Source organism: Macrobrachium rosenbergii, chromosome 22, assembly GCF_040412425.1.
Source record: "Macrobrachium rosenbergii isolate ZJJX-2024 chromosome 22, ASM4041242v1, whole genome shotgun sequence".
Lineage (NCBI taxonomy): Eukaryota > Metazoa > Arthropoda > Malacostraca > Decapoda > Palaemonidae > Macrobrachium > Macrobrachium rosenbergii.
The window spans coordinates 11923981-11935242 of NC_089762.1; the positions used below are offsets into that span (position 1 = coordinate 11923981).

The 11262-nt window shown below is 36.0% G+C and overlaps 1 protein-coding gene across 10 annotated transcripts in view; it reads left to right on the forward strand.

Moving 5' to 3' along the window:
- norpA (no receptor potential A) overlaps positions 1 to 11262 on the forward strand; it is a 699095-nt gene that overhangs the window by 242864 nt on the left and 444969 nt on the right. The gene's annotated exons all lie outside the window — the stretch shown is intronic.

The window sequence follows — 11262 nt, forward strand, 5'->3', positions numbered from 1 at the left end:
TTGTCTTTCGTGAATGCTCTAATTTGTATTCTTATACAAAAAAAGCAAGAAAAGAATCGAATCGAGTTTAAAGTAGCACGATTCAGGTCCCGTGATTCTTTATTACTATATAAATTTATTTTTTTTAATGGATTACTGTTTATAAAATATGTAACGTTCAAGTAGAGCCAATTGAATCGTCAATTCGTAATTTATACTAAAATGTATTTTTCTTTGTACGTCTTTTGTGTAAGAGTCATCTCACAGCTGTAGTTGTTTCTTGCTGTGGTTAACGTCGTTTTTCTCCGGCACCAGCACGACGGCCGACGGTGAAGTTGGCTCCGCATTGCCATTTCAATCACGTTGATCTCGCAGTTGTTCGCTGAAATTGACTTTTCTGCGCGAGATTTAGATTAATGCCGGAAAGGAATGAGGTCCTGAGATGAGAATGGATGGTGATGCCCCAACCCCCCGAGCATGGAGGCTGTGCTGTGCCTTGAGAGAGACCAAAGGAAGAAAGAGTTCATGAATAGCTCAAGGACAAGTCAGTTAAGGAATGGAAGTCATGATGCCAAAGTTCTGTTGCTAATCGAGGTACTGAGGATGTCCCCCAAAATGGTCATTAAGGAAAGGCGAATCAGATCTCTACTTCAGGGGAGCTTTGCAGAGGGAAGGGAAGTTCACTTTTGAGAAACGCTCTTTTTTTATGATGATAAAAATTTATTATTTCTAACAAGTCATATCGGTGATTGAATTGCTACCGATGCTATATATATATATATACACACAGTATATATATATATATATATATATATATATATATATATATATATATATATATATATATATATATATATATATATATATATATTATATATATATATATATATATATATATATATATATATATATATATATATATATATATATATATATATATACTGTATATACAGTTAGCCGAATCGATAATGTCACTGTCCCCTTCATATCAATCCTATAAGGATAGGTGCTTATTATACACAATTCCATATTTGTGAAAATTATTCCCTAATTAAAGTGAATTCAGTGGCTTAATACTCTTATTGATAAAAAAAGGTATATGTGAAATTAACGTTGTCGGGTAATATATAATACACATACATACATACATACATTTTTTATTTGTAAGTTTGTGTGTATTTGTTCGTTAGTATAAATCGATGGATGCACGGGTACACATACTTACACAGATGAATTGTTTTAGGAGTAAAAATTCACCTTTGAAATTTGCTCCCATATCGTTTTGGAGCTTAAAGTCTCTCGGGATTACAGGAATCCTAAATGATTAAACTTGGATTGTCTGATTATGGCGTAAAGGTGAGAAAAATATGTCCCATAGAACTTGATAAATTCTAAAAATGTTTATTGTGCACCAACTATCTGCCAAGAATAATGAAGTACTGTAGGAGAGTAATTTTTCAAGTTCATTTTAACGTCTTGTTCTGTCGAAAACGGTCTCAATTTTCAGTGTAGGCAGTTTTTAAGTTGGGAAAATTTGGCAGAAGCAATCAGAGGAAAAGCGCGGCATCCTATCAAACCATTATGATGCCATCCTCTTCGAGTTTCCTTTGTTCATGTTATTCTGATCTTCTGTTTTCACTGTTATTTTATTCCGAATTTATATCTTCTTTCCCGCGGTTAGGACTATATGAACACACTGAAATGAGATTGTATCTCAGAATTACGGAGGAAGATCATAAATAAGACGTAATTTTTCTGAACTATAGAATTGTTAACGAATTTTCTCGCTAAATACCAGTTTGAACCCAGAAACACACCATGAATATTCCTTTAAGCAGTATTCTACACTTACTCCTTTTGAGTGAGTTAATAAAGATTCAGTTAGTAAAGAAATTCTTAGAGAGGTTTAGAAGCTAAGCTAAGAAAATACTGAGATGGTACAGCCTCCAGGCTATACAACTATTGTTTAAGTTATTTTGCCCACCAAAGTTGCTAAATGTATTACTTTTTATGTACAGCTCAGTCTGTGTTAAGTGAATATGTATTCTTACAGCGTGTGCAAGGAATGTGTACATTATCGAAATGGTGTACTCTCTCTCTCTCTCTCTCTCTCTCTCTCTCTCTCTCTCTCTCTCTCTCTCTCTCTCTCTCTCTCTCGTTTATCGGGAGGGCTATTTGGGTCAAAGTCAATTTCTCCCTACCCGTATCCGAGAAAGTAATTAAGGGATGCGGGAACTTAGATGGTGATTACTGCGATGCAAAGACAGATTAACAACTTTAAAAGCCCGAAAGTTTTTACGCAATGCTACTGAATTTCAGGACTGGCCTACTCCTCGGCCTACTCACTAATAAAGCGAACGCAATTGCAATAATATATTTGTTAACAGTGGGTCATACTGACAAGTTATATATGACAGAGAAAGTGAGCGACTGACGACAACCGAAATGTATATCTTATGCACATATATTTTATGCTTCTTATACATATTTTATGTATCTCATTGTAACTATTTTCTCTCACCTACATGTTAGAAAGTATATAAGATTTTTGGCTGTTGAATAATGTAGAGAATCTTTGAATCAGTTTTTTCTGAAAATTTTGCTTGATATACATTTTTGGAAACGAAGAAAGGAACATAAGACTATTACCTTGAATTTCTACTGGAAAGAGGGAAGTAGAAGTATTCGTAGAACTTTCATGAAGCGGCAATCTACTACACACTACTACAATATATGGAAGTAAATTCCTCTTTTTGCTCTTCCACCATACTCATGTTTTTTTCTTTATTCTGATCGAGTTGAAGTGACATCAGTAAAGAAATTGTTCAGATACATTTGATGAATATGATTTGACCTGATAAAATGTGAAATACTCCTAAAACCAGTTACGGCAACAGAAGTTCAAAATAGCGAAGTAGAATGTTTGCCAAGTAGGAGCAAATTTCAAATGAAGCTTAGGAGAGAGAAGAAGAAGAAGAGCATTTTCAAACAAATAGAGATATAAAGCGCTGTTGTCATCGCAAGGGGGAAAGTTTCCATAATAAGTAGGACGTTAATTAACATAACGAGTAAAAGAGACCATTGCCTCGGGTCTCTTTAGCTTTACGAAACAAGTAATTCACGTAAATGTACAGTGCTGCCTCCCTGCTTCCGTCTTTCCTCCTCGCTCTTACAACCGTCGCGCCTTTAAGAAACCAGCCCATTTTCCTTCTCCGTCTCCCCTCCCCATTTTTTTCCAGTTTTGAGCTAGATAAGGAAATTTGGTTGCTCCTCCCGTCGGCCTCTTCATACGTAAAAATAAAGAAATTGTTCCATAAAAATATACATTCCGAGGTAGTAAATTGCCAAAACACAGTAAGATAGAATGTGTTATAATTATAGGGTTTTTAGTTTTCAGTAAAATAAAACTATTGTGTCGGCTTTGTCTGTCCGTCTGCCTTATTCTGTCCACCCTCCGCTCTTAAAAACTACTGAGGCTAGAGGGCTGCAAATTGGTTTGTTGATCATCCACCCTCCAATCATCAAACATACCAAATTGCAGCCCTCTAGCTTCAGTAGTTTTTATTTTATTTAAGGTCAAAGTTAGCCATAATCGTGTGTCTGGCAACGATATAGAACATGCCACCACCTGGCCGTAGTTAAAGTTTCATGGGCCAGGGCTCATACAGCATTATACCGAGACCACTGAAAGATAGATCTATTTTCGGTGGCCCTGATTATATGCTGTACAGAAAACTTGATTGCGTCGAAGAAACTTCGGCGCATTTTCTACTTGTTGTTGTTGTTATTTATGCGCAGCATCTTTGTTGGCCTTAAAGAATGGCACGAGCGCTTAAAAGCCTTTCCAGTTTGTTTTATTATTTATTATTATTATTATTATTATTATTATTATTATTATTATTATTATTATATATATAGGTAAGAGTGTTGTCAGTGGAAAGGAGAGGAGGTTGTATAAGAGACGGTTTCACAAGAACTGTAAGGTTGTTCTTGGCTCTAGGTTTCCCTTTGCATTAAATATTTTCATTGTGTAGAACTGTCTTGATTGAATTTCAGTATTTAATAAATGCACAAATGAGCTTGTGCGGATTTATATAAGCAGAGAAGTATTCAAGATAGTGTGAAGTGAATGCTTTGCTTGTATGGATATAACTGACAAGGTTTCAGCAAATGGTATGAAATCATTCATTGAACAGTATTTTATTTGTATAATTACACCTTTCCATCAAGCATAACCAATCGAAGTAGACTTCTTAATCAAGAACAATAATTTCATGTGGAGCATGTAAAATAACTATTTTTACTATTTCTGATAGAATTTCCATCACTCGCATGTACAGGGTGTTTCGAAATTAGAGCCCCCTCCCCCTCTCTACAGCATAAACTAAAATTGATATGGACAAAAACAGAAGTAATTCAGAACAGGTATTTATTTAAGTTTCTCTCTGAGTAATTAATATTTTGTGTGGCCTCCATCTGCCTGTACCACAGCCTGCATTCTTGAGGGGTATGATTTCAGCAAATCGCAAAAAAGCTGAGACTCAAACTCCATTTCCCTGAGCACTTCAGTCACCTCTCTTCGCAGGTCATCAAGGCTTGGTATACCATCATAGTTCACTGTGCGTGCTTCAACACGATCCTTTAAGATACTACCAATGTTTTCACACACATTAAGGTCAGGGGATCTAGCTGGAAATTCACTTGACGAGAAGAAATCGATACCACTGTTTCGAAGCAGCTCCTGTGTCTGAATAGCCTTGAAACATGGTGCCTTATCATGGAAAAATGTGAATTCTTCAACAGATAACACATTTTCAGGATCTTTGAGGAAAGGAAATACTCCACCAGTAATTACAGTTTCTCTGAAGTATTCGCCATTCCATGACTGTCCTTTTTCTTTGATGATCCACATTAACTGTTTGGCTGTGAAACAGAGAAAAATTCCCAAACATTCAGGAAATTTCACAACTTGGCAATAGCGCACGTCATCACTGATATCCAACTTTGCAGCCCAAATGATGTCATTTTTATGATTTGGCTTCCTGAATGTGTAAATGAAGAATTCATCTGATGTGGCAACATGGAGAAAGTCAGCTTCATCCCAGTCTTTAAGAAATGAACCACAAAACCATGCACGGTCTTCTCTCTGTTGCTGAGTGATGTTGGGCTTCCTGATAACATGAAATGGCTTGATACCAGATTTTTTCAACTCACGATATACAGCACTATAACTTCTCTTCTTTCCCCTTTTTGTTTCTAGTTCAAGCGCTAATTTACGTAAAGACTTTCTTGGTCTACCCACTGCCTCAGCTATGATGTCTTTTGACTCCTGAGAAAGGACTTCAGGCCTTCCAAGATTCTCACTCTTTTCGAGATGACAGTCTTATGGATTTTTGTTCCAGTTTCTTTTAACAAAGGATTCATCTCTTTTCATGTATTTAGCTATCCAGGAACGTGAAATGAAGGATGTGCCAGCATCCCTGGCCTCTCTGAAGGTTATAGCCTGGATTCGGTCAATCCATCTGATTTCCTCCGAGTCGTTAGCCATGGCTGTATCTAACTCCGTCACTCAGTCTGAAAATACAAGAAATGTAAAATGAAAAACAGCTTAATAGAAACTTAAAATAATGTACTTGGAGATAAGCTATAGTAGAAAACTTCATAGCTTTCCATTTGTCCTGTGGAGGGTGGGGGTGCTCTAATTTCGAGACACCCAGTATTGGCCCGCTTCAGAGAATAGCCTCATAATTAGCCTTTGCAGTTTTGTATGCAGGCTGTTGCTATATTTGGGCACCACAGGCAAAGTTTTGTCAAATAGTTGTGGATACATAGAATCAATACGACTGTAAACGTAACATATTGGTTTATTGTGTAAAATACAGTGATCACTTGTATGAAATCGTGCAGTTTTATTAAGGAAACAGGTTAGAAGTGAAATGCCAATATCAGCTTTTAAACGATGGACAGATCTTGATTCATAACTTAATTACCAAAAGGCTTGAAATAAACAATTAGATATACCGCATTAGTTGATAGAGTAAATAAGTATTAGAGCAATTTAATATTGAAATCTTGAAGATGTGCACATGAAAGGAATTGATCACGGTCCTCGAATAATGATATCGTACGAAATGTTCCACTAGTTTTATTTAGATCTTGGAGCAGTTCATGGGTGAATAACAGCAGTGAACATCTGTTCTACTCTCTTTTTTCACAACTCCCTCTCACTTGCTTATGATGAAGAAAATATACATGTATGGGCTTCATAGTCAAATTGTAATATTAGTTATGAATAGTCAGTTGCACAACATGGTCTTACTGACGCTTCTTGCTTGCCTGAGTCCTCATCGTTGTTGTTTGTCCCCATTTATTGTTATGGATGTATCATTGTGAGGTAGCCTATCTTAGATCGCCTGCAACAGAACATAATGTATTTTTCTGTCTACAGTTATCATGTTTCCCTACTGGGAAAGTAGTTGTCGTTTTCATCATATGTAGAGGAAAGGGAAAGCTTTTTGACAGAAGAAACTGTCTGTTACTGGTGGAAACGTTTTGTTGAGGATTTAAGATGAAATAACTTTGTAGAATCTGCTCAGGAAATGTATAAAGGAAGTGACGCTTGCTTGCCAGTGTAACTTAGTAAGTGATTGATTTTTCTCAAAAGTTGTGAGCAACAGCTTTCTATATAGAAGAGGAGCGGAGAGGTTGACCCAGGGGAGAGCAAACTATAGTATGACCTTTTGTTCCACAAATGGTTGGGGAGTAAGCCACGGTTGGCATCATGAGAATGTTCATATTGATTGCTAAATTTTTCAGGTTCTATGACTGTAACCAACAAAAGTTTTAGTCTATGTCTATATTAACATTCCTGAATTGCGAACAGAATTCTCAGCATGACCTCTGTTAAGTATAAATCAGACCAAATAAACAGTGAACACAGTGAGGCAGGAAAACATCACGAGGTTTGCTTGCATGTTGTAGAGTAAGAGGATATGAAATTATGAACATTTTTAATTGCACGAAAACACAGTTGATATATATCCTGTTAATGTAGGAGGAATGTGATTAAGAGCTCGTACTAAGGGAATAGTCTAATTGGTATTTGTGAAATGTAGATAGCTTGGGAAGTGATTGTTTTTGTGAAATGGAAGATCAATGTACAAGGAAATTGCTGTTGAAAAGTACGTTGAAATCGCTCTTCAAGTGCGCATTAAATAAAATTTTGGCTGAAGAAGGAAAGGAGGAAAGGGGAAGCTCTTGGTTGATGGACTGATAGATAGCTTTAAATAAAGATTTGCAATAGATGGCGTTGCTGATGATGCTGGCATGATCGATTGAAGTTGCACTGAAAATCTGAACGTCACAGCACTTGGTCTCATTCTTGTTTAGTCACTGAAAAGCGAATGAACGAGTGGTTGGTGCAATTCCATATCGTCTGAGAAGCATGTCTTAGCATATTTGAAGGCTGAATGGCTCGAGAAACAATAATATATTGTGGTATTTTCAGATATATTGCGAAGACTTATTCATCACAAATATATGTAAACCTCGTAATTGTGTTTGTTACTCTCATTTCTGCATTCAGGCAAGAATATATTTTGCATCGCAAATAAAAACCTCGCCATCCTGTAACAGAGTGGAACATAAAATCTATTTTCAACTTTTTCTTGAAGACTCATCAAAACAGTAACAGGAATTTTTGTTATCTATTTTTGACTTATTATCTAAACATAAACATTTTAAAATAGTGTAAAAGCTAAATCAAAATCAAATTCAGTACATTCGTTGGGTGGTGAAATGCACAAGATTACCATAATATTATTTTTTGAAACTTTGCGAACATTTAGAGCAGAAGTGGAACGATCATTCCTAATAATAATAATAATAATAATAATAATAATAATAATAATAATAATAATAATAATAATAATAAGATAATAAGATTCTGTTAAATTAATTACATTAATAAATGTTCATAGATAAGATTCTGTTAAATTAGTACATTCATAAATGTTCCTCATGATTATTTTCTCTCTCTCTCTCTCTCTCTCTCTCTCTCTCTCTCGCAAAAGAAGTAAAATACAGAGCAAATTTTATTTATTTATCAGCTGTACACATATATAAACACACCACACCCATATATATACAGTATATATATAAGTATAGATTATTGTGAGTGGCTGAAGAATGTCAATTTTTCCGTTAGAATCATGCTGTTTCACTTGCGTTTTCGCTCCTACGCTCGAGCCTGAAGGAAGGATTTTTCCTCAAAATGTCACTATTTCTTGACATGATTTCCAGATATCTCGAATGTTTAGTACCTGAAGAGGAAATAACACACTTTTAATAACAATCCAGGGTCTGATCTGTATTTCAAACGTACACGGAATGTGTTAAAATGACATTTATTGAGAGATGAGTTGAAGAAGGTGGGAATGTCTTCTGATTATAGAAGTTATCGGTTTGGAAAGTTGAAATAAGATTTAGATAACGATTCTGCAAGATCCATGTCTATCGTTGTGGTGGAGAGTTCATTCTCATTGTTTGATGTGATTATGTAGAAAGTATTTTCCCATGGAATGTTGTCCAATTTTGTTTTCTTTTTTATTATATGTTTCTGTCACAGCTGAAGTCACTTAAATTGATTCTCTCACATACATACATACATACATACACTTACATACATACATACATACAGCTGTTGAAAGTGAGGCATGTGATTGGTACGAGTGTTAATAGGACATTAATTCAAAGGTGTGTTATGTCCCCATAACTTGTAATATCTCTGTGGGGGTGATGTGAGAAGTCAGAGAAAGGACAGGAAATGCAAGCGCTACGTTATGCAGTGAGAAAATGGCTCGTTAATGGAGTGTGTAATGGTTGCTGTTCGTAGACGATGCACTACAGACTTATGAAAATGAAGATAAACTGCAGAGGTTAGTGAAGGCGTTGAAAAGGTTTGCAAGAGAAATTTCAGTCAGCATGAGGAAGAGTAAGCTTATGAGAGTAAATGAGAACCAGGAAGAAAGAGCACTGAATGTTATATGATCAGTAAGAGAACGAAAACAGTAAGTGAAGCAAACATATGAGCAGAATGTGTACTTACATAGGATGGGGAGGAAACTTTAGTGTTCGTGGAAGACAAGGGTGGAATGTACGCAGGAATTGTTGAACCAACTCTCCTTTATGAAACTGAGGTGTAGATTTGAATGTGAGTGAAAGAAGGGTTAATTTAGAAATTGTTTACGTAGCATTTGTGGTATAAGACGAATTTATGATTAGGCTCATGGAAAATCATTTCAAATTTTATTGTTGTTGTTTATGCTTGTTAAACTGTTTTTTTCAAATCCGTTATGTAACATTCACTCATGGAAGCAGTCGACTGCCACGTATCGTTAACACAGGATCTTGCGTTCCTTTTTAGAGTGTTCGAATACCAAGAAAGTCTCATTTTCAAATTAATCCATTTCCAATTTGTCTTTTTTCTATTTTCCTATTTATTGTTTTACCTTAAATAGTGTTGATTATCATTGCTGAAGCAAAGCTTATTTATTTGTCCTTTTGCCAGTTAAGTTATCGCAATTTTATGGAGAAAACATAAAAAGTCTGTGAGATACGAACATCGATATGTTAGGACTACTTTGGGAGTGAGAACGTCACGATGATGATGGTGGTGGTGGTGGTAGCAGCAACGGGAGAGCGCTCTGCCTGAGAGAAGTTTTCCCATAGCCTCATCTGCCAAACCGATAATTATTATCTGCCTTTGAATAATATGGGATTGCCTAATTTCCTCTTAAATATGAAGTCTCCATTCCTCGGCATGGCCATCATTGTTAGCTGAGGCTTCAGTTCTCATATACTTATGGCACAATTCCTCTAGTTTTTGACACAATGCTTATCTGAGCGTATTGTACTTATTGTTCTGGCGTCATTTTTTTTTTCTCCACGTGACGTTTAAATTGAATTGATGCCCTTGCCTGTGACGCTATCGCTGTATCTTTTTCGTTCTGACCCAATCTATACTTTATAGGTTAGCAAGGAAAATGGATTACCGAAAGATTACAAACACCTTTTCATCAGAATGTTACTTCTTTCCTAGCTTTCTTTGTCCATTATTTACGATTTTGTTGCTTGTAACGCCCTCGTCTCAGACATCGTGATTTTAAAGAGGAAGGGCTAATTTCGGGAGCTGCAGTTTTGCATGTGTTTGTGTATTTCCTTTGATTTGATCTTATATAGTTCCCTTTTCCGCTGTTCTGCCTTTCCAGTTTTATCCGTACTTATTCGTATTTGCATGAGCAGATTTCAGATGCATAAGTTCTGTTCGCTTGTGAAAAATGGACAATGTAAGTCATAAAGTAACTTTTGCTACAAACGAGCAGGAAAATGTTAAGTACAATATTCAGAATATTTTACATCTAGCATCACGTTCTTAGATATATTTTCTTGTTAACAGAAAATGATTTAAAGTGAAGTAAGGCATTTTGAAAGGGGAAAATAACTGTACTCGACGCCCAGTCTGTATCTGTAATAACAGGCTGAAAATCCCCTGATCCACATTGTTTTCCCCTCACACGGTTGTTCGAGATTTCACGTTTGACTTGCCTAACACAGACCCTTCTCAGTTGGACCTTTCTAGACCAAAGTGGAAAGGGAATCGGACCGGAACGTTCACGTTACGCTCTTAACAAGATCTACTGTTGAGGGAGATAAATGGGAAGACGGAAAAAGAAGAAGGAAGGGAATAAAGATGTAAAAGAACACAACAGGACTTCTCTCCTGGGCGCTTGCTTTAAGAACGTTGGATTCACCCTCACAATCCTTTTTTTTTTTTTCAACGATGCCTCTCAGAGCTGAAAGCGTAAATGTCTAAAGGAATCCTATGATATAATTTATTACCTACCTTCCTTTGGGATCTCACTGAACAAGTGCTGTAATGCTATTTAACATATAATACAAGCCATAGCAAAGAAATGTTTGATCCTTAGCAAATGAATGTTTGATTAAAGGAAAAACTTTACCACACATATATATGTAAAAACTGGGAGAATTTTATATACTTACAACTCGTGACGCTTCAGGAGGCACATAAGCTCAGTGGTCTGGTAAAACTAAGGTATACTTTTTTTTTTATCGTTCTTTGAATTTTGAATTCGTGACCTCTTGGCTTCCATGGTGGAGTTTTACTGTACAGTATGCTTTATTGCCATTACTATTATTGACGTTATTATGGTGCGTATCGGTAGTGTTACTGCTACTGCATTTTATATTGTACATTCTATC